This window comes from Schistocerca nitens, chromosome 3, assembly GCF_023898315.1.
Source record: "Schistocerca nitens isolate TAMUIC-IGC-003100 chromosome 3, iqSchNite1.1, whole genome shotgun sequence".
Lineage (NCBI taxonomy): Eukaryota > Metazoa > Arthropoda > Insecta > Orthoptera > Acrididae > Schistocerca > Schistocerca nitens.
Genome location: NC_064616.1, coordinates 921,194,958 through 921,219,435, shown reverse-complemented (window position 1 = coordinate 921,219,435; position 24,478 = coordinate 921,194,958). Strand labels below are relative to the sequence as shown.

Here is a 24,478-nt window from a genome sequence, read left to right as displayed (position 1 = left end):
AAGGCCGGCCGGAATGGTAGAGCGGTTCTAGGCGCTACAGTCTGGAACCGCGCAATTGCTACGGTTGCAGGTTCGAATCCTGCCTCGGGCATGGATGTGTGTGATGTCCTTAGGTTAGTTAGGTTTACGTAGTTCTAAGTTCTAGGGGACTGATGACCTCAGAAGTGAAGTCCCATAGTGCTCAGAGCCATTTGAACCATTTGATGGCCAAGACACCAACGTGAGTTCACTGTAATACTCCTCAAACCACTAAGTACTGTAACCTTATGACAGGGACAGTTATCCTACTGGAAGATGCCATAGCCATCAGGGAAGATATAAAGCATGTATCAATACAGGTGATCCATAAAAATATTCACGTAGTCCACAACCATCACGGTGCCTGCAATTAGTACCACAGGTCCCATGAAAGCCCATGTGAATGCCTTCCATAGCATAATACTGCCCCCACCAGATTGTGCCTGTGGCATGGTTCATGTTTCAAGCAGCCATTTCCCTGGATGAGTATGTATCTGGACATGACCATCAGCCTGGTGTAACAAGAAACATGATTCATTCAACTAAGTGATATGTGTTAAATAATCCACACTCTAATCTTGAAGATCCCATGCCCACTACAATCATAATTGACGCTGTCATTGAGTCAACACAGGAACATGCAGAGGTCATCTGCTTCAGAGTCTCCCATGTTCAACAAAGTTTGCTGAATGGTGTGTTTTTAAAAACTTGTGCTGCCCCATCATTGTCCTACATCATCAGGTCTGTCACAGATAACTGTCTGTCTTGTTTTACACAGCTGGCAAGCCTCCAACCTCCATGTTCTGTGATGTGGCATGTACATTCAACACTTTGTCACCTACTTGTGGCTTCACCACCATTCAATCACATTCCACAGATGATCATTACAGTAACATACACACAGCTGATGACCAACATCACTGTTACCGAGGTGCTTGTTCCCAAGTGGTGGGTCATAACAATCTGCCCTTTCTCAAAGTCCCTTATGTCTGTGGATTTCCAAATTTGTGGCCTATATTGTCACTAAAATGATTCCCCATTCATAATTGCTCCAATTATATATTTTGCTTACCGCATTGTGTGCCCACAACGCCATCAGATGGCATTCAATCTTGTGGTGGCCAGTAGTCATAATGCTTTGGCTTATCATTGCATATTGTTTAAATTTTTTGATTTTCAACAACGAGGATTTAAAATGGGTCAAACATTCTATCAAAATCCAATTAAATTTTCCAGGCAGGCCATATAAATTAAAAGGCTTACCCTCAGTTTGGAGAAATTCTCAGCAGAGAAGGTTACATATTTCAGACTTGATTGTCATTGATCAGAACCTGGTTAAGACAACAGTTCCTCTTGCTCAGTTTACAAATAAAATTTTGTAGCTTTTAGTCAAAACTGCAAGATGACCATGATAAACCTAACACAAAGCTAGAATTTGTATGTTGGGAATGAAACCCATCCCTAACACAAGCCATGTGACTGGCTTGCATGGTTAATGGAAAAAAATGCTTAAACAGAAATAAAAAGGAGAAAAAGAATATACATAAACACAGAATTGGTTTTCTGCATCATAAGGAATAATCAAAGTATACGGTTGTCATAGTAGCAGTAGGAGGAGGAGGAGGAGGAGGAGGAGGAGGAGGAGGAGATTAGTGTTTAACGTCCCGTCGACAACGTGGTCATTAGAGACGGAGCGCAAGCTCAGGTGAGGGAAGGATGGGGAAGTAAATCGGCCATGCCCTTTCAAAGGAACCATCCCGGCATTTGCCTGAAGTGATTTAGGGAAATCATGGAAAACCTAAATCAGGATGGCCGGAGACGGGATTGAACCGTCGTCCTCCCGAATGCGATAGTAGCAGTAGCAGTAGCAGTAGCAGTAGTAGTAGTAAGCAGTAGTAGTAAGTTACAAAATCAGTTTTAGTGAAACGTTTCTTTCTAGTTTTTATAATGTCTTAAGCAAGCTGCAATAACTTTAATAATTGCATATTTCACAATAAAACCAGGCTCTACAATTCAACACAGAAGAACCACTAAAACGCGAACCAATTGTAAAGTAGTTGATCAACACCACCACTTACAAATTTAATGGTAAAGAAAAGTAAGGCTAAGAATGTCTGCTCTTCAATATTTTATTAGTGAGCAATTAAGTCCAAAAACTCTAAAAATTTATTGAGCACAGACCATGAATAATCAAACTTGTGATAGCATTATAAAAATTATTTCAATTGCTTTTATTTCTATTTCACTGCTATCAACATTACCTACAAAGATAAAGCCAGCTTTTAAAATTTGTTTGATAGCTTTCAATAATCAGAGATGAAGATTTTTGACTTGTACGCCACAGCCTAGATTTAAAAAAGCACTACAAGAACATTTATGGAGTTACTGTGGCAAAAACAACTTCAAGTGAGCTTTTGTTTTGAACTCTCCTTCTATTTTCTTCAGTTTCTTTTTATTTCTCTTCTGATGTTGACAATGGTAGGATTTTATCGGCTGCTACAAACTCTCTCTCTCTCTCTCTCTCTCTCTCTCTCTCTCTCTCTCTCTCTCTCTCGCTCTCCCTCTAACAATATAACAACAAGTGATTTGTCAGTTACAAGCACACAACAAAAATGAGAAATTCAGATGAGAAAGATACACAGTAACACAGCAGAAAATATTGGTAACTAAAAGAGGTTTGCTCAGTGGACACAGGGAACACAGAGATTCATACATCACAAACATCGCACACTGAGGGTTCCTCCTGCCAGAGTATGAAGCAGTACATTAATGAACAGTGGCCTTCAGATGGGACACACTGTTTATTTCTCAGAATCACAGTGAGGAGACTCTCAAGAGGGTTGAAGACATCAGAAAAACAAACGCATAATACATACTTACAAAATAATTAATATTTAAATGCTCCTTCCACAGCTTTATAATGAGATGATCATCAAGGATGTGGGAAAATCAAAAAAAGTATATGCTTCTTTATTTATGCATTAACTAAAAAGCCTAACACAAATATTTAAACGCGTATATACTGAAGAGTGTATGATTTAGATTAGTGTTGAAGTGATGTCATTCATTCAGAGAGAGTAGTGTAATGGAACACCACGGCCAAACAGTTGGTCTTTCTGTCCCTTACTATGAGCTCCTCCTTTTCCCCCAACTGTGTACCTCTCTGATTTAACACTAGGATGAGAGCCTCCTGCAGAACAGGATATTGTATTCCCAAACTGCCTCCTCACCTGCTATGTCTGCAGGCTCTTTTTCCATATTCCTGTATGCCGTGACCACACAGCTGGTTTTCCTGTCCCTCATTCTACCTGTGGCGGTCATCGACCACCGAAATAGAGCAGAGTGGTATCTCTGCGCACTGACACACTCTTAGGATGCGGGTCTTGGCGCACGCCTTTGTTCAGTGTGTGTTTACGTTTCGACCGGTGAAGCTCGCGAGGCTTGTTTATGTGTGTATATGTGTAATTGTGCAGTTAGAATAAATACGAGTTTCATACAATTGGTGTTCATGTTATTACAGCAGCTAAGCAACCTGATTCCCATAGTGGTGACCCCAGACTTTTTCGATACGATCACAGTATGCGCGTTTCTCATCTTTCCTCCTGCCACCGTTATGCAGCGATGAACCACCACGTGATTTGTGACCCAGAGCTCGCCATGAGTTTGCCTACAATTTAATTCATGGACGAATTACCAGTAATTCAGCCATTGACGGCTCTGACTACAGTGTTAAACCCATGTGCACAACATAACCCCACTAGTACGGGTGGTAGGGACAGAGCATCGAGTGACATTATACTGAGTGCACTATCCGAAAATTACCTCGAGCAATTAAACAGAGAACCGACTCGTGGAGATAACATCTTGGACCTACTGATAACAAACAGACCCGAACTTCTCGACTCTGTAAGTGCAGAACAGGGAATCAGTGATCATAAGGCCGTTGTAGCATCCCTGAATATGGAAGTTAATAGGAATATAAAAAAAGGGAGGAAGGTTTATCTGTTTAGCAAGAGTAATAGAAGGCAGATTTCAGACCACCTAACAGATCAAAACGAAAATTTCTGTTCCGACACTGACAATGTTGAGTGTTTATGGAAAAAGTTCAAGGCAATCGTAAAATGCGTTTTAGACAGGTACGTGCCGAGTAAAACTGTGAGGGACGGGAAAAACCCACCGTGGTACAACAACAAAGTTAGGAAACTACTGCGAAAGCAAAGAGAGCTTCACTCCAAGTTTAAACGCAGCCAAAACCTCTCAGACAAACAGAAGCTAAGCGATGTCAAAGTTAGCGTAAGGAGGGCTATGCGAGAAACGTTCAGTGAATTCGAAAGTAAAATTCTATGTACAGACTTGACAGAAAATCCTAGGAAGTTCTGGTCTTACGTTAAATCAGTAAGTGGCTCGAAACAGCATATCCAGACACTCCGGGATGATGATGGCATTGAAACAGAGGATGACACGCGTAAAGCTGAAATACTAAACACCTTTTTCCAAAGCTGTTTCACAGAGGAAGACCGCACTGCAGTTCCTTCTCTAAATCCTCGCACAAACGAAAAAATGGCTGACATCGAAATAAGTGTCCAAGGAATAGAAAAGCAACTGGAATCACTCAACAGAGGAAAGTCCACTGGACCTGACGGGATACCAATTCGATTCTACACAGAGTACGCGAAAGAACTTGTCCCCCTTCTAACAGCCGTGTACCGCAAGTCTCTAGAGGAACGGAGGGTTCCAAATGATTGGAAAAGAGCACAGGTAGTCCCAGTCTTCAAGAAGGGTCGTCGAGCAGATGCGCGAAACTATAGACCTATATCTCTGACGTCGATCTGTTGTAGAATTTTAGAACGTGTTTTTTGCTCGAGTATCATGTCGTTTTTGGAAACCCAGAATCTACTATGTAGGAATCAACATGGATTCCGGAAACAGCGATCGTGTGAGACCCAACTCGCGTTATTTGTTCATGAGACCCAGAAAATATTAGATACAGGCTCCCAGGTAGATGCTATTTTTCTTGACTTCCGGAAGGCGTTCGATACAGTTCCGCACTGTCGCCTGATAAACAAAGTAAGAGCCTACGGAATATCAGACCAGCTGTGTGGCTGGATTGAAGATTTTTTAGCAAACAGAACACAGCATGTTGTTATCAATGGAGAGACGTCTACAGACGTTAAGGTAACCTCTGGCGTGCCACAGGGAAGTGTTATGGGACCATTGCTTTTCACAATATATATAAATGACCTAGTAGATAGTGTCGGAAGTTCCATGAGGCTTTTCGCGGATGATGCTGTAGTATACAGAGAAGTTGCAGCATTAGAAAATTGTAGCGAAATGCAGGAAGATCTGCAGCGGATAGGCACTTGGTGCAGGGAGTGGCAACTGTCCCTTAACATAGACAAATGTAATGTATTGCGAATACATAGAAAGAAGGATCCTTTATTGTATGATTATATGATAGCGGAACAAACACTGGTAGCAGTTACTTCTGTAAAATATCTGGGAGTATGCGTGCGGAACGATTTGAAGTGGAATGATCATATAAAATTAATTGTTGGTAAGGCGGGTACCAGGTTGAGATTCATTGGGAGAGTGCTTAGAAAATGTAGTCCAGCAACAAAGGAGGTGGCTTACAAAACACTCGTTCGACCTATACTTGAGTATTGCTCATCAGTGTGGGATCCGTACCAGATCGGGTTGACGGAGGAGATAGAGAAGATCCAAAGAAGAGCGGCGCGTTTCGTCACAGGGTTATTTGGTAACCGTGATAGCGTTACGGAGATGTTTAATAAACTCAAGTGGCAGACTCTGCAAGAGAGGCGCTCTGCATCGCGGTGTAGCTTGCTCGCCAGGTTTCGAGAGGGTGCGTTTCTGGATGAGGTATCGAGTATATTGCTTCCCCCTACTTATACCTCCCGAGGAGATCACGAATGTAAAATTAGAGAGATTAGAGCGCGCACGGAGGCTTTCAGACAGTCGTTCTTCCCGCGAACCATACGCGACTGGAACAGGAAAGGGAGGTAATGACAGTGGCACGTAAAGTGCCCTCCGCCACACACCGTTGGGTGGCTTGCGGAGTATGAATGTAGAATGTAGATGTAGATGTAGTACAGTCGACGCACCATGGCCCACACATGTTGCAGTGAATCCAAACATGTGGCAGTTCCCGGACTTCATACTGCAGGTGAAACAAGAACTTCCCTCACCACAGTGCTCAGCAACATCCCGTATGAATATGTTACATACCAGCCCGACACACGACCAGGTACTTTCGCCCAAAGCGCATACCGCTACGTTCCCAACATACCAACAGCATGGGACCATGTTTGCAGCAGCCGCGATGTCCGCGTTTGCTCCCGCGCTGTGTGTGTCATGTGGTCAGAGGCCTAGTTGTGCTACAGTACAGACTCTCGACCCTACACCAGTTTCTGGGCCTCTGCTGCCCCCCCCCCCCCCCCCAATTGCCATCTTCCCACAATGCCACAGCAGCAACCTGTAGGGCAGTTTCTGAAGTTGCCACAACTACAGAAGGACAATGCTATATCATGGTTTGTGTTAGTGGACAATATTCTGGACATTCACAGAGTGTGGGGAGACGACGCACGCTTCATTTGTTTAATTACCCACCTCCACGACGAACCGGACCTGGTCAGTGACCTATTGCTCTCACCACCAAGCCAGCACAAATATGCCATCGCAAGAGCTCGCATCATCGAGCACTTATCGCGCCCTCCAGCAAAAGCCATCCACTACATAATTCACGAAGTGCCAATAGCGGACCGCATGCTTCACAACTTTGGTGCCATTTAAGAGCCCAGGTGGACAAGGAGCAACTCCCCAACCTCGCACTCTGGGCGTTGTGGCTTGTGAAATTACTGCCAGACCTCCAACTACACCTGTTGGCTTACCAAAACGCTGCTCTGGAGGAAAAACAACGACTGGCGGACCAGGCTTATTCCATCTTCAAACATCACCAGGTCATGTCCTGTTTTTCCAACACACTGAATGTTGGCGACACTGCCGTCACGTCTACTACATTTCACTGGCCGGCTGGCAGAGGCCAGGCGCGCAGCTCGCAGCAACAGCCGATGGAGCCCCCTGGTGGCCAGACGGCCGCACTTGTTACAGTTCCTCGACTGGTTGCCCCGCCCACCTCCACGCGGGTGCAACAGAACATGCCATGTGACGTTGCCGGCTCGCCGGCTCAGGCACAACACTCAGCTTACCCACTATGCTGGTATCATATCACGTTCGGCGATGCAGCGCGTTCTTGTCGCGCACCCTGCAACTACCCAAACGGGAAGCATGAGTCAGAATAGGCGCCACGGCTCGCACCGGCAGTTTAGTGTGCCAAAAACATTATCGACTGACCACCCCCGCTGCCCACCATGCCGGCAGACTGTACATCCACGACAGTGCGAGCACACTCTATTTCCTCGTGGACACGGGCACTGGTGCTAGTGTCATTCCTAAGTCGAGCACCCCATCTTCAACATTGACGCCCACCATGCCACTGCAAGCAGCCAACAATTCCGCAATTCGCATCCATGGTTCAGCCGAACTCCAACTAAATCTCTCGCCTGATTTACGCTGCACCTGGACATTTTGCGTTGGGGATGTTGACTGCCCCGTTATCGGTATTGATTTCCTGCATAACTTCGGGCTCTCATCAGACCTCGAGGCAGCAGCCCTCCTGCATCACGCTTCCGGCAACAGGATACCAGGGATTTTCACCACCTTCCCCCTGCCCCCTGCCACACACTGTGATACCTTGCCCACCGTGACAGCTGAACGTGCCCATCTCATGACAGAGCTCTCCACCGCCCAGTTGCGCCTGACATCCCAGCGCCTCTAGATCACCGACCTTTGCGCTGAAAATGTGCGCCTGCAACAGCTGATCACCGCCATGGCAGCCGAACTGTCACGCGCACGGGAGGCAGCAGGGGACGCTTCCGCACGATAGGAATACACCCACGAGAACTCCACCAAGGCGCAGATACCTCCGCAATTATGCATTTTCCCCGCAGGTCAGTGACATTCCTACCTCTAATGTAGTGCGTGTTACCCCACCTAGTCCCAGTGTGGTTCCCCAAGGTGTCCCGCAGGTAATAGGCGCGATTGCTAACGGTACCTGTCACCGTTTGAACACTACGGAAGGCCCCCCAGTACGCAACAAGGCTCAAAGCCTTAATGCCACCAAATTACATTACACAAAAACCGCTGTACGGGAGCTGTTAGATACAGGTATTGTCCGTCCATCCAACAGAACCTGGTCCTCGCCTATCCATCTAGTGCCCAAGAAGGACGGTTCATTTTTTTTGTCTGGCGCCTACCGACAGTTGAACGCCAGAACGATTTTAGACAACTACCCTATACCAAACATACAAGATTTCACCCAACAACTCCATGGTGCACGCGTTTTCAGTATACTTGATTGTCGAAAAGCGTACCATCAGATCCCCATGTACCAGTACGACATCCCTAAAACAGCAATTATCACCCCTTTCGGACTGTACGAATACTGTTACATGCCGTACAGCCTCAAAAACGCCGCACAGACTTGGCAACAGTTTATCAACTCCATCCTTTCCTCACTCCCATACTGTTACGCGTATTTGGACGACATCCTCATTTCATCAACTACCCTCGAGGAACACAAACAGCACCTATCAACAGTTCTTAGTATTCTCGCCAAGAATGGAGTCCATATCAATGACGATAAATCTCATTTGCGCCCTGCTAGTGTGTCATTTTTGGGCTATACTGTTTCCGCGGAAGAGACTCGCCCCACGTCAGACAGAGTCGCCTTGATACGCGACCTCCCCCTGCCCGAGACTTACCGCGACCTACGTCGTTTTTTAGTGATGATAAATTTTTTCTGGCGGCACATCCCACACGCCGCACCCCTACAGGCTCTGTTGACTGATGCATTCATCGGAAAGAATACTTCAGGGTTCCACAAGGTCCCGTGGGGCGACGACATGCGACGCGCATTCGACGCACTAAAAACGGCACTAGCGAACGCTGTCACGCTCGCGCACCCGGTATCTGACACCCCAATATCAATTACAGCTGACGCAAGCGACGCTGCTATCGGCGCTGTGCTCCTGCAGTAGGTGGCAGGCTCCGCACAACCACTAAGTTTCTTTTTGCGGAAGTTGGCAGCCTCCCAACGTAAGTGGTCCACTTTCGACCGAGAACTCTTTGCTATTTACGAGGCAGTTCGGCATTTCTGAGAGGACATTGAGGGTAGGCCAGTGACCATATATACAGACCACAAACCGTTGGCGGATGCTGTGCGTAATCCCACAACCGACCTACCCCCCCGCCGTTTCATACACATGGACCTAATATATCAATTCACAACAGACGTCCGTTATATCACGGGTGCGGACAACGTCGTTGCTGACTACATGTCACGGATCGGTACGATCTCGTTTTCTTGGGACTTCGACGACCTAGCTGCCCAGCAGCAAGCGGATGACGACATTCAGCAGTTACTGAATAGCGAATCCACCTCGCTCTCAATTGAGCCAGGCCGAATTCCAGGTTCAGCCTTACCAGTCCTCTATGACATCTCCACAGGTACTGCCTGCCCCCTAGTACTGCACCGTAAGTTATTTGCCGCTATCCACGACCTAGCACACCCCAATATTCTGGGTACCACACACCTCATAACAAAGCAATTCATATGGACTGGGGTTAGAGCAGAGTGCAAAAACTGGACACGGGCATGCATACCTTGCCAACGCGCTAAGGTCAGCCGCCATGCATACCCACCACTGGGCTCGTTTGAGGTACCAAAAGGCAGGTTCTGTCACGTCCATCTTGACCTGGTCAGACCACTCCCTCCTTCCGAGGGTTTCTGATACATTTTATTTATCATCGACCATGTTAGTCGGTGGGTGGAGGCGATTCCAATAACAGACTTTACCGCTGCCTCTGTCGCATGGGCCTTCACATTGCCTCCTGGATCGCGCAGTTCGGTTGCCCATCTTCGGTCACGACGGTCGAAGAACGACAATTTGAAGCTGTGCTCTTTGGCAAATTATGCGATCTATGCGGTGCAAACAAATTACGTACAACCGCATACCACCCGCAAAGCAAAGAGTTGGTTGAGCGCTGGCACCACACATTAAAAGCAGTGCTGATGTGCCACAACAGATATTGGTCCGAAGCCCTCCCCTGGGTACTACTAGGTGTTCGTTCGGCTTACAAAGACGATTTGCAAGCCTCCCTAGCGGAATTGTTGTACAGGAAACCACTCATCCTCCCAGCACAATTTGTCGAGGATTCCGATCCTCCCCCGCAGTCAGAACTTCCGACGCTTATAGAACGCGACCTACACTTCGCCGCGAATGTACGCCCCCTGCCCTCATGAGCACACATAGCCCCTCGTGTCTTTGTGCACAAAGACCTACACATTTGCGATTATGTGATGCTGCGCGATGATACGGTATGGCCCACCCTACTCGGGCCCACACAAAGTGATAAGCTGCTCGCCACAGATCTTTGACATTCTGTGCAACGGTAGAATACAAACAGTGTCCGTCTCAGGCCTTAAACCAGCTTGGCACCTCAACGACAAGGCAACTTCAGAATACAACTTCCACCCCGACCACACTCTCGTGCCACCTTCCATCTCTAATACCTCAAACATACCGAACCCTCCCCCCCCCCTCTGGTACCTGTGGCGCGAGTGATGATGTGTGTGATGATGGGTGTGACACCAGTGGTTCGTGTTCTCCCCCCAGCTCAGAGGCTGCAGGAAAGGTCGCGTGTGAAGGTTTCACCACTCCCTCCCCTCACCTTAGTGTTTCTGTTGATTGGCCGATGCAGACCGATGATGCCAGCATCGCCATTTTCCACGTCGATGTATCACCTTTTTTGGCCGAGGACCTGTCTCTCCAGCTACGAAATGGGACACTGTTCATCCTGCACATTGGACAATTCAGCCGCCCAGGTTACACTCCTACGCACGTTTGCGGTACCGACAGATGTGGAGGAGGCAACAATCACCGCTTCGATCAACGAGGACGGCCACCTCTGCATTCGCGTGCCACTCACGGCACACCACACCCCCACATCACCGGGCCGCTTGATCCCAGTTTCCCCGTTTCGGCCACCCGCTACGCCCACCAGCGTGGCACCACGACTTCATCACAACGGACCACTCACCATGCCAACCTACATCACCTCCTCTCACTGTGCTCCGCACTGGAATGGTGGGGGCTCTGTGGTGGTCATCGACCACCGGAGTAGAGCAGAGTGGTATCTCTGAACACTGACACACTTTTAGGACATGGGTCTTGGCACGTGCCTTTGTTCAGTGTGTGTTTACGTTTCGACCGGTGATGCTTGCGAGGCTTGTTTATGTGTGTATATGTGTAATTGTGCAGTTAGAATAAATACGAGTTTCATACAAGTGGTGTTGTTCAGGTTATTGCGGCAGCTAAGCGACCTGATTCCCATATACCCATTCCTCATCTCAAAGTTGCAAGCCTTTCTGATTGTAAAGCAGAATGTCGGTCCTAGGGGAATGGCACACAGTGTTCCCTGTATGCATCATTAGCTGCTGTGTCTCTGGTCTTACTTTCATGAATTCCTGTATGCCACAGCCATGACTAATAAATTACAAGAAAAAGACAAAAATTACCTGTAGTGTGCAATGAAGTCAAATACAATTATTACATAAAATGTGGCTAACTCAACTTGTGGGCCTCTTTAAGCCACAACTGATCATTGTGTCACTTTTTTTTGTAGCTTGCACAAAATTTTAATAAAAAGCAGTTTTGTTATTGGCCAATTAATTAACCCTGAATTTCTTTAATAATACTAATTTTGAACTACCATTTCAATATGTGAGGATGAAGGTTTGGCATAGGTCATTACAGAGATGCTTTCATACTACACTAAACTCTTGCTAATGTGGCCATCAGTAGTATGGCCTCTCAGTCATATGGCCCACATCCAGCCTATAGTCACTCCTGCACAAATGATGTTCAGAACAATGTATCATCATGTGCAACAATGTTGTAAGTTAATCGCAATGTTAAACAATGCTACACATATTTAAAATTCTGGCTTTCTTTACAGTTTACTAACACAGAATTTGAGACAGCAATCACTTCAAACATCACATGCAGGACTCCTGTGCAAGCAACTATTTATGACATCAAAAAGAAAGAAGATGTTATTTGGCAATACTCAACCCAACAGGAGAGTGTGTTGCGAAAACAGAATGTTAGAAAGATTGAGAATGAAGAACTTGATGTAGCTGTTTGTAGAGGATTTATACAACAGCATAATAGAGGAATTCCAGTCAGTGGCCCAATAATAAAGAAAAAAAGCAATTGCATTTAACAAACAACTAGGCAGCAATAACTTGTTTGCAGCAACTGAGGGTCAGCTATCAAATTGGAAAAAAATGGCATGATGTGCAGCAGCTGGCAGTCACTGGAGAAAGTCACTTAGCTAATGAAAAAACATAGAAGAGTTTGTAAATAAGATATGGAAGATAGAGGAAGAAGGCTGAACTGCTGATGCATTATACTGCTGATCCATTATACAATGCTGAGGAAATCAGTCTCTTTTAAAAGATGCTTTCTTCAAAAATATTAGCTTTCAGTAATGAGAAGAAAGCACATGGGTACAAACAACAGAAACAACACATAACATTAACGACATGTTGTAATGCAAATGGGAGTCATAAACTACTGCTCATAGTGACTGGGGAAACCCAACATTCACATTGTTTTCAACACAGTGACTACCAGTGCAATATTGTGCTCAGAAGAAATCATGGATCGACAGAGAAATATTCTCTTGGTTGTTCCACAGAACATTTGCACCAGCTGTGAGGAAGAGTTGAAGAAGAGAAAGCTTCCACTGCAAGCTGTTCTTATAATTAATGTTGCTCTCAGTCATCTTTCTGAAGTGACCCTAAAGTTCAGTGATATACAAGCATTCTTTCTTTCACTCAATCTGACAACCCTGATTTAGCCCATGGACTAGGGAATTCTGGAATCAATTAAATGTCATTATCATGTGGTGATGTTTTCTAAACAGCAGCAGCATGGGATAAGATGTAGAATGCTACCATAATGAAGAGGTGGAGAAAAGTGTGGCCATCCACTGATGCAGAGTTGGTGCCAGTACTGAGTGACACCAATGAGCCAGTCAATTCAGAATCATGAACTGTAGACACTTTTTACCCATAATATTCTAAAAGCTGCAAGGATAAGGAAAATTTGATGACAATGATGTTGATAACTGACAGAATGGACAGAGTATTTACCTCAATGGCAGTACTGAAATCTGACATTCCCTGGAAGAAATCATTTTTGCTGAGGAACTGTAAGAGTACTGAAAAACTGTTATTCTGTCTGGTGAGAAAGACAAAAGCTCTGGACATAATGCAGCAAATGAGCTATAAACTAGAAAATGTAGGACCTAAAGAATATCAGTACTTCCGACAGATGGTATCAGTTACACTAATACAACTGAGAAGATAGTGATGATTCTTCTCAATACTTCTTGCCTGTAACAGAAAATACAAAGATTTTCAATTAGCAGTTCCACTGGAGATGAGTAGTCAGGAATATCATTACACACACCTATCAGATGGCAAAATATCTCAAAAAAATCAGCAATATGAGGGGAGATGCAAATGCAAAAACTGGAATTCCACTCTCTCAGTGAATTGTAGCTCTGGGAAACAGCTCTGATGTTGTATCCCCAATTAAAAGTTAACACTTTGGAGGTAGTAATTAGGGAAAATTTTCACAAATTTTACAGAGGTCTTCTGCCAAAGCAATTTATCAACTTTTCTGTTTGGTGAAAAACATTATGAACAAACTTTTGGAGTGCCAATGGGCTGACTGTTGCTACTAGAACTGACACATGTAAAATCAATGAAATTTACCAACCCATAGGAGACACGTTTGTGATATGGATGTGTGGGACATAAACATTTTTCAGACCACCTTCACTTGATATCTCTCAGTATAAGAATCATAATGAAACTAGAAAAATGTTGCCCAGCTTTCCTCAATGTTAAGATGGTTAAAATGAAAGCACATGAGACCCTTTGTAATAGTATATAAATGACACTGATATCTCCTGACCTTTATCTCTACATCTGAGGCCACTGTCATCTCTGATACAGAAATAAGGTTGGTGAATGGGTACAATTTTAATGCTGGCAAGAAGGAAAGGTCTCTCTCAAGAACTAAAATTTTAAAGGACTGGCTACTCAGACTGACAAGCTGTATGTGTACTGCAACAAAAATCAATAAATCATGTGCCGGCCGCAGTGGTCTAGCGGTTCTAGGCGCGCAGTCCGGAACCGCGGGACTGCTACGGTCGCAGGTTCGAATCCTGCTTAGGGCATGGATGTGTGTGATGTCCTTAGGTTAGTTAGGTTTAAGTAGTTCTAAGTTCTAGGGGACTGATGACCACAGATGTTAAGTCTCATAGTGCTCAGAACCATATATATGAATAAATCATGTGGAAGAAATTGAGATCCGCAAAAAAGATCATTAACTGCACTATGTCAGTGCAATAACGGGAAAAAATAATATTTTCATACCTTAACATGCCGTGCTTAGCACAATCATTGACAGAACTAAAAGGCTTACTCTGTAAATTTAAAGAAAGCCTACAAGGAGTAAACGAAAACTTCTTGACATAGCAGCAAAAGACTGTTTTCAGGTAAAAAACTGAACTTTTTTATCAGCGTGATCCCAGTTTTGAGTGGTCAACTTTTACTGATGTTTTGCCAGTGAGTAGATTCCAACCCTTAAGTGCTACTCTAGAAAATATGCAAATTTACCCATTTCAAGCTGACATAACTTCTTGATATTACTCAAAATTTTTACAGTCTCTCATTTCTGTAGGTGTGGGAACAGGTGGAAGTCAGAGGACCACAAGTCTGGCGAATATTTCAGATTTCTCCTTGCCAGAGCATATTTCTTCATGGTACATTGTTCTAAAGAAAGATGACTCTCTCTCTCTCTCTCTCTCTCTCTCTCTCTCTCTCTCTCTCTCTCTCCCCTCCCTCCCTCTCTCTCATGTGTACTCAAAGCTTCATGCCTCACATATTTTTCCATACACACAGTCTACATCTACATCTACACTGATCAGTCAGAACATTATGACCACCTTCTTAATAGCTGGTATGCCCACCTTTGACACAGACAACAGCGGCATCGTATCATGACATGGAAGAAATGAGGCCTTAGTAGGTCACTGGAGGTAGTTGGCACCACATCTGCACACACAAGTCAACTAATTCCCGTAAATTATGGGGAGGGAGATGATAAGCTCTGATGCCACTATAAATCACATCCCAGATATGTTTGATCAGCTTCAGATGTGGAAAGTTTGGGCCCAGCACATCAATTGGAACTTGCCACTATGCTCCTCAAACCACTCCACCACACTCCTAGCCTCGTGACATGGTGCATTATCTCAATGAAAAATGCCACTGCCTTCAGGAAACATGATTGTCATGAAGGTGTGTAAGTGGTATGACACTCCCTGGCCATCATGGAACCTTACACAAGCTCCACAGGACCCATGGATGCCCATGTGAATGTTCCTCAGAGCATAATGGAGCTGCCGCCAGCTTGTCTCTAGCCCACAGTACAGGCATCAAGGAGCTATTCCCCTGGTAGATGACAGATTCACACCCTCCCATTGGCATTATAAAGAAGGTATCAGGATTCATCAGACCGTGCATCACTCTGCCACTGCAACAATGTTCAATGCCAATGATCACATGGACATTTCAGTCATAGTTGCAAATGTTGTTGTGTTAACATTGGAACATGCATGCGGTGTTGGCTGCTGAGGCCCATCATTAGGAGTGTTCAGTGCACTGTGTGTTCAGGCACACTTGTACCTTGCCCAGCATTAAAGTCTAATGGTAGTTCCGCCACAGTTCGCCACCTGTCCTGTTTTACCAGTCTGCCCAGCCTATAACATCCAACATCAGTAATGAGGAGTGGCCACCCAACCACACATCATCTGAAAGTAGTTTCACCTTGATTTTGCCACATGTTGAAGACACACTGTGATGAAGCAAGGTGGGATATTTTTACTTCCCCTCTTGTTCTACCATCTGCCTCCTTAAAATTCATTTTCTTTACTTTTAACTATTTACCATTAACATACGTGAATGTAATCTGCATTTTCATAATAGAGATAGGTTTGCCCTCAGTTTTAAAGAATATAACACCAGATCTAGTTTTGTGATTAGTTTTATGTATGTATTTGATTTTCTAATTTATTTTGACTATTCCTAATTAGTATCTTTTATTATAGTGTGAAATCAGTAATTGTTTCATAGCTTAAGTTCTATTGTTGACATATAAACAAATATAGATTCTGTATTAATTATAAACATTTGAAAGACGAAATACTGGTAATCTTAAATTGTTTATTTCGCTCTATTCGAAAACATGTTAGCAAAGCCAGCCCTTAATCAATTCAAAAGTAATTAAAAGTTTTGTCAAGTATTGCTTGTGTAACTATACATGTTAATTTCATCATTTAATCAACTAATTCGGCCCAACTCTTGTAGTAGAAGAAACTGTTAAAAAGAACCAATTTTTTTATGTATTCAGTTAATTTAATGAGTTAAGTTTTAATTCAATTCAATTCAATTCAATTTATTAGCGTCCTTGTAGTACATCATCGAAATGATATAGGACTTGTCAATAAACATTACAATTTAAAATACATATACATGAAAATTTGTAATTGAATTTACTAGTCACTTAGACATTACAATTTTAATAGAACTTTTAGAACATTAACATAAAAATATACAAGTAGGATAACAACGTACAAAAAAAAAAAGTTAGTGATTCTCACATCAAAGATTATTTACATTCTTACATTAACACTGTTTCACACTTTCATAGAAACAGCAAGTATTTAAATGTGAGCAATTACACATATTTATTATGTCAGGGAAATATTAACTGTGCTTTTATTGTCAACGATTCATAAACTCTTCAATACTGTAAAAACTATTGCTCAATAAAATGTTTTTTAATTTTCTTTTAAATATGTACAGTTTTGGTATTATTTTTAGTTCTTTGGGGAGAGCACTGTAGAGGATTTTGGGTTGGTATAGTACACTTTTGTGAGACATAGCTGTTTTATGAATTTATCTGAGGAAATCATTCCTATTCCTTGTTTCGTAGTTGTGAAATTCTCTGTTTAATGTAGAAAATTCCTCGTGTTCTTTTAAGAAACATATGCTTTCATATATGTATAAAGGTGGTAGTGTCATGATTTTTAATTCTTTGAAATCTTGCCTACAAGAGTCTCTATATCCTATACCTTTTATTATTCTGACTGCCTTCTTTTGTAGTCTAAATGAGTGTTTTGTTAGACTGATGTTCCCCCAAAACTGTACGCCGTATCTTAATAAACTGTGCATGAATGAGAAATAAACACATAACACTGTTTTAATATTACATGAGCTTTTAAGCATTCTAAGTATATAACATGTTTGACTTAATTTTTTGTTCAATGATATTACATGCTTTTCCCATCTTAAGTGTTCATCAAACCATACTCCCAAGAATTTAGTGTATGATGCTTGTTCAATCTTACACTTACCCAGTTCTACTGTAAGGTTAGTTTTTATTTTATTTGTAATATATCTGAAGTTGATCCACGTTGTTTTTTTGGCATTCACAATGAGTCTGTTTTCATTAAACCATCTGTCTGCTTCGTCTGTTGCTAATGTGACTTTTTCCTGTAAGTCAGCTTCACTATTTGCTTTAACAAACAAACTTGTATCATCAGCAAACAGTACTGCCTCTGCTTCAGATAGTTGACTTGGTAGGTCACTGATAAATATTAAAAACAGTAATGGCCCTAATACAGATCCCTGGGGTACTCCATACAAAACTCTCTCGAATCTTGATGAATATGTCCTATCTGCCTGGCTTATCTCCACCTTCTGATACCTGTCTGACAGATATGATTCAAACCACGTATCCCATAGGCATATAACTTCCTAAGCAGTAACTTATGGTCGATGACATCAAAGGCCTTTGATAAGTCTAAAAACAATCCACAATTTAATTCCTTTCTGTTTATGGAATTTAGAACAAGTTGCAAAAAATTGAAGATAGCTGTTTCAGTTGATTTATTTTTACGGAAACCATTTTGCGCATTAACCAATATTCTATTCTTAATAAGAAATTTGTATAGTCTCTGATACATTATCCTTTCTATTATTTTTGAGAAACCTGACAACATTGATAAAGGCCTAAAGTTACTAACATCATATTTATCACCATTCTTGTAAAGTGGCTTTATAGTAGACATTTTAAGTTTTGATGGAAACACCCCTGTCTTAAAAGATTCATTTATAATTTCAGTGAGATGCGAGGCTATGTTTCTTGCACTTTGCTTAATGACTTTGTCAGGAATCCCATCACACCCACATGACATTTTATTTTTTAACTTATTTATAGCATTTAGTACCTCTGAATCAGTTACTGGATAAAGGAACATTGTCATGTCATTCATGGGGATTTTTACCTTGCTATTGGAATTGCATTTAGTTTTAATTAAATTTATGGCTACATTTGTGAAATATTCATTAAATATGTTGGCAATCTGAAGTGGGTCCTTAACAGTTTTACCCCCACTTTTAATGACAAAGCTGTTATCTTTTCTTTTGTGTCTACCTATATTTTTATTTATTACCTCCCAAGTTGACTTCATTTTGTTGTTACCTTTCTCAGTATAGGTATCATTATCAAGCTTCTTAGCTGCAATTATTACTTTCTTGTACAGGCTTCTATAACATTTCACATGTGCTTTCAGTACTACATTCTTCCTGGCTGATTTATTTAACTTTCTGAGAGTGTCTGATGACTTTCTAATCCCCTGTGTAACCCATGTTTTGGTTTTATGTTTAGTTTTGACTCTTTTTATAGGAAAGGCAACATCGAAGCAGTGTTTGTAGCTTTCAAGGAATGAGTCAAACTTTCTGTTGACATCACCACTTGATTCACTACCCCAGTTGTTATTTTCCAGAATGTAATTAAAAATTCTTATGCTGTCATCATTTATAAATCTCCTTTCTCTGTAATTGTTATTGATAACAGGTTCCTTGTAAGATGTGACATTTAAACTCAATTTGATACCCTTGTGATCCGAGAAACCAGTGTCAATTACTTCAGTGTTATATTCACACTTGTCCTTGTTTATAAATACTTGATCTATTATAGTTTCAGACATATTTCCGCATCTGGTAGCTTCATTTACAGTTGTCATCATATTATGACACAATAACAGATTGCACAGTTGCTGTTATTTACTACAATCATTCTTAAAGTTAACATTAAAATCACCAAGAACAATTACATTATGTTTAAGTTCATTCAGCAGTCCCTCAAGGTTTTCCATAAAAATGGCAAAGTTGTCCAGTGGTGATCGGTACAAATACACAATAGTAATTTTTAATTTGGTTAGCTCACATATACTGTATTCAAAATCTTTTTCTATGCATTTTAGTTTACATTTAATTTCTTTTGATTCTACCCCTGTCCTAACATAAATACATGTCCCACCCCCTTTATGGTTGATTCTACAAAATTTGCTAATCATTTCAAAATTTGGAATAATTATGCTAGACGCTTGCATTTCTTTTACCCAGTGCTCACTTATGCATAGTATGTTATTTCTGTACACTTAATTCTGAACAATGTGTAGTTTCAGTACCTATTATTGCGAGGATATATAAGGGCCCCATTTCTGGTCACAAGACAGTCCGTCCATGGCCGAGTTTCAGATGAGGAGCCAGTGTTGGTTAGTGACAACAATGCATTGACTTAACAGTGAAATAAGTGTTACACCAATAGGTCATGTGTAAAAACAATGACATTGTCTGTTTCCATACGCACCTGTTCATTCTTCAAGAATGGTGAACATTGTGGTTATGTTTTTACTGCTCATAGATGTTCAACAGTAAACTATTGTAGCAGTATGTGGATGTTCAACTGCAAGCTATTAATGAGGCTTATGCTAAGTTAGAACATTAGTGCACTGGCCATATATAACTGTGTATTATTTGGCGGTTGTGCAAAGTGAAAGTAAGAGACTCTGAAACACAGTTGTGCATCTGTCGGCTACATCATTTACAGAAGACAGTATTGCACGTCCACCCCCTATTTTTCAGCCAGCATGTCAACACTGAGGACAACAAATTAAGAAACAAAGTAGGTGAACCACTACATATGGTGCCCCGGGTGAGGACTATTGTACATAGCCACCATAAACAAGGAGTTGCGAACTTTGAACAGTGAAATCAAGAGTGGTTTACAGTGCAGTGATGAAGAGCCAATCAGTGTTTGGTTTTCATGGCCACAGTATGACAGTATTCCATCAGCCAGTGGGTTCTATGGAAGCAGCCACTGAGTACAGGAGCAGACAATCAGCACGCAGGTGGACACAGCTGACCGGAGATAAACAAGACACCTCGCTGAAAGAATTACAACTTGCAACAGATTACAAATCGAGATGACAACTGCAGCAGCAACAAGCAGCAGATGATTGATTAAAAAACAAGGTAATTCCATAGCAAAAGTGGTTTTACATTAAGTAATACATAATGAGTGGCATTAATGAACAAGTCAAAGGCACAACAGCGGCCTCGTTCAGTAGACGATAGTGCTCATCAATCTGACGTGAACGTAACTTTGAAAGATGGGGATGAAAAGCCTATTATAAATGGAATAATAAAAGCATAATATACATTGTGTGGTGATGTGAGCAAAATGGACAAAAACAGTACTGAAGTGGGTGAGATCGTTAAGGTTCAAGAGGAGGAATCTAGTAGCAAAAATCAGCAAGGGAAAAAGTTTATGACAAACGGAAAAGTGGAAATGATGTTAAGACAAATTATGAGTATTTTGAGTAATATAGGTATGAAAGAAGACATTAATAGGGTGGAAAGCAAAGTGGGGTAGGGTATGTAAGTAAGGCTTTAGTGTCAGTACTTAATTTTTGTAAAAATGAGGTTGAATAAAAAGTCTTCCAAAATTCATAAGTTCATAAACATAACTCATGGCACTCTGAGTGTAAGGTGTATTTCATGCAAATGCAGGAAACAGAATAGTCCCTGTGGTTTAAAAATGTGATGGACTTGAAACAATAGTGCCAATGATGTCAAGGGGCTTCCATGTGACATGTCATACTGGTGGCTTAATCACTTTAACAGTACAATTTTGGCTGCTCTTTTTATGTTATGAGATATTTCAAATGACTGTATGTTGTATAATGTATTTTAAGCATTGTACAATACAGTAATATTTTTGTTATAACTTCAAGTTGAACAAATATATTTCAAGGAAGACGCAATACATGAAAGTCACAGATTAAGTAAACAGAGTAAGACGTGTGTACACTTTAACAGTCAAATCATAACTGAGTCCAAGTCTAGCGGCCGCTGGCTGGCTGGCCGCTTAAGTGGCACTGCTGCTGCATGGTTGGCACACACCGTCGCATGTAGAGGACGCGGGTAACTGCCCGGTGGCACTTTGAAAGATCGGCGAGTCACAACATTTTTGCCCCCTTTTGAAGTTTTTGCACAGGTCTTGATGGAGGTGGCCTGTAGATTGTTAATTTCCATAGATGTATAGGTGTTGTTTGACTGGCCGTAAAGTCTAGAGGAGGAGGCTTCCTGTACGGATAGAAGTGTCCCCGATGATAATGGGTCAAGATGACAGGAGACATGGGGGTCGAATCTGCTGGGGCCCCGTGCACCAATCGGCCCGTTGCGGCAAGTCCAGTTGTTATAACAGGAGACATGGGCGATTTGTCCATATCCGTAGGAGAAGGAGGCGAGTAGACTTCCTCCGACAGATGATGGTCATCTGGTTCCTGCATGGGCATGTCTCCTGGTGGCGTCAGTTCTTGTGCTGGCACCGATATGATGCTGAGAGGACTGTGTTGTGAGTAATGAGAGATTCCAGTATCCTGAGCCAGTATCCTGAGCATCCGGAACAGGCATTGCCGGCACACGAGGCTGAAGCTGGTCCGAATGACGCACTGCAACACCCGTGTCCGTCTGGATTTCATACAGGCATTGGCCACGGTGTTGTAAGATGCGGCCAGGACTCCATTTTGGCCGCCTGCCACATCCCCGTACCCATACAAGGTTGTCGGCGCTGAACCGGCCAAGCAAAGGCACCCGTGGCCATGAAGTGGAAGGCCGCAGAAGATGAAGTAGCGTGCAGGGCTGTCGGCCATGTAAGAGCTCAGCCGGGCTGTGGTCGCCCATGGGGGTGAAACGGTAAGAAGCCAGAAATTGGAGAAGCGCATCATCAGCAGCAGAAGAAGTCAGGAGTTTCCTCATCTGAGCCTTCAATGTGCAGACCAGTCGTTCAGCCTCACCGTTTGATTGTGGATGGAACGGAGGGGCCGTGACATGCATGACGCCGTGACGGGCACAAAAATCGGCAAAATTGGAAGAGGCAAATTGCGGACCATTATCAGTAACAAGAGTAGAGGGAAGGACTTCCAAAGAGAAAATGCAAGCAAGAGCATTGGTGGTTGCCACGGTGGTAGGCGACGTGCAACGGACAATGAAAGGAAGGTTAGAGTAGGCGTCAATTACGAGGAGACAATAAGTATCTAAAAAAGGTCCCACAAAGTCAACATGAATATGCTCCCAGGGCTTCTCAGGTGAAGGCCATGGTGACAAACATGACTTTGGGGCGGCGGCCTGTGACGCACAAGGGCTGCAGGCAACGACCATGTATGCGATTTCAGAGTCGATGCCGGGCCAGTACACATGACTGTGCGACAGAGATTTTGTGCAAGAGACACCCCAGTGCCCTTGGTGAAGGAGGCGCAAGACCACAGCACACAAAGATGCAGGTACCACAACATGCGGCGAAGCATTTTCGGTGGAAAGGAGGATAACACCATCCCTAGCCGTGAGGCGGTAACGCAAAGCGTAGTAGTTCTGCAATGGATCAGAAGTCTTAGCAGACGGACGATCTGGCCAACCCTTCTGAATACAGCGTAAAACCCGGGAGTGGGTAGGGTCAGAACCCATAGCAGCCGCCAGCCGGTCCCCGGTGATGGGGAACCCGTCCACAACCCGCTGCTCGGCAACATCCAGGTGGAAACACGAAAGTTCGTACCTATCGAATGCCACATCAGGACCCATGGGAAGGCGAGACAGTGCATCAGCATTCGCATGTTGAGCCGTGGGCCGGAAATGAGTCTCATAATTGAAACGAGACAAGTAAAGAGCCCAACGCTGGAGGCGGTGTGCAGCCTTGTTGGGAAGTGACGTTGATGGATGGAACAAGGAAACAAGTGGTTTGTGATCCGTAACAAGATGAAATTTGGATCCATAGAGAAAAACACCAAACTTATGAAGAGCATAAATAATGGCCAAAGCTTCTTTTTCAATTTGAGAACACTTTTGTTGGGCATCCATGAGCGTTTTGGAGGCATAAGCAATGGGTTGTTCAGAACTGTCAGAAAAATGGTGCGCAAGGACTGCACCGACCCCGTATTGAGAGGCGTCCGTGGCGAGAACAAGATGTTGGTAAGGTTGATAAGTAGCCAGGCACGGGGCCTGTTTCAGCATAGTCTTCAATTTCTGGAAAGCAGCATCGCATGACACGGACTGGTGAAAAGGCATGTTTTTATGCAACAGGCGATGCAACGGCTGAGCCACCGAAGCAGGAGACTGTAAAAACTTGTGATAGTATGCTATTTTTCCCAAGTAGGCCTGCAGTTCCTTAACAGATGTAGGGCGAGGAAGGGCATCGATCGCAGTGACAGTTTGCTGAAGTGGACGAATACCATCCCGAGAGAGTTGAAACCCCAAGTATGTGATAGATGCCTGGAAAAATTTTGATTTCTGAAGATTACACTTAAGACCAACAGTCTGTAAGACGTGAAAAAGTGTGTGGAGATTTTGAAGATGTTCATCAGTGGTGGAGCCGGTGACAACAATGTTGTCCTGGTAATTTATACACTCAGAGAGAGTGAGCAATAATTGTTCCAAGAATCGCTGAAAGAGAGCAGGGGCGCTGGCAACCCCAAATGGCAATCATTGGTATTGATAAAGGCCGAAAGGCGTGTTAAGGACCAGAAACTGCCAGAAAGCAGCGTTGAGAGGAAGTTGATGATAAGTTTCTGACAGGTCAAGTTTAGAAAAATACAGGTCTCCAGGAAGTTTAGTGAACAATTCTTCAGGTCGAGGCATAGGGTAAGTGTCGATAAGGCATTGAGCATTTACAGTGGCTTTGAAATTGCCAGAGACGAATATCACCATTTGGCTTAGCAACAACAACGACAGGAGAGGATCACTCACTGGAAGTGACAGGAAGCGAGACCCCTGAAGCAGTGAGATGATCCAGCTCCCGTTTGACCTGATCACGAAGGGCCACAGGAATGGGCCGAGCAG

At 43.2% G+C, this 24,478-nt stretch overlaps 1 protein-coding gene across 6 annotated transcripts in view; it reads right to left on the bottom strand.

Moving 5' to 3' along the window:
* Positions 1-24,478, bottom strand: part of LOC126248989 (acidic mammalian chitinase) — a 190,364-nt gene that overhangs the window by 126,813 nt on the left and 39,073 nt on the right. The window lies entirely within an intron of this gene.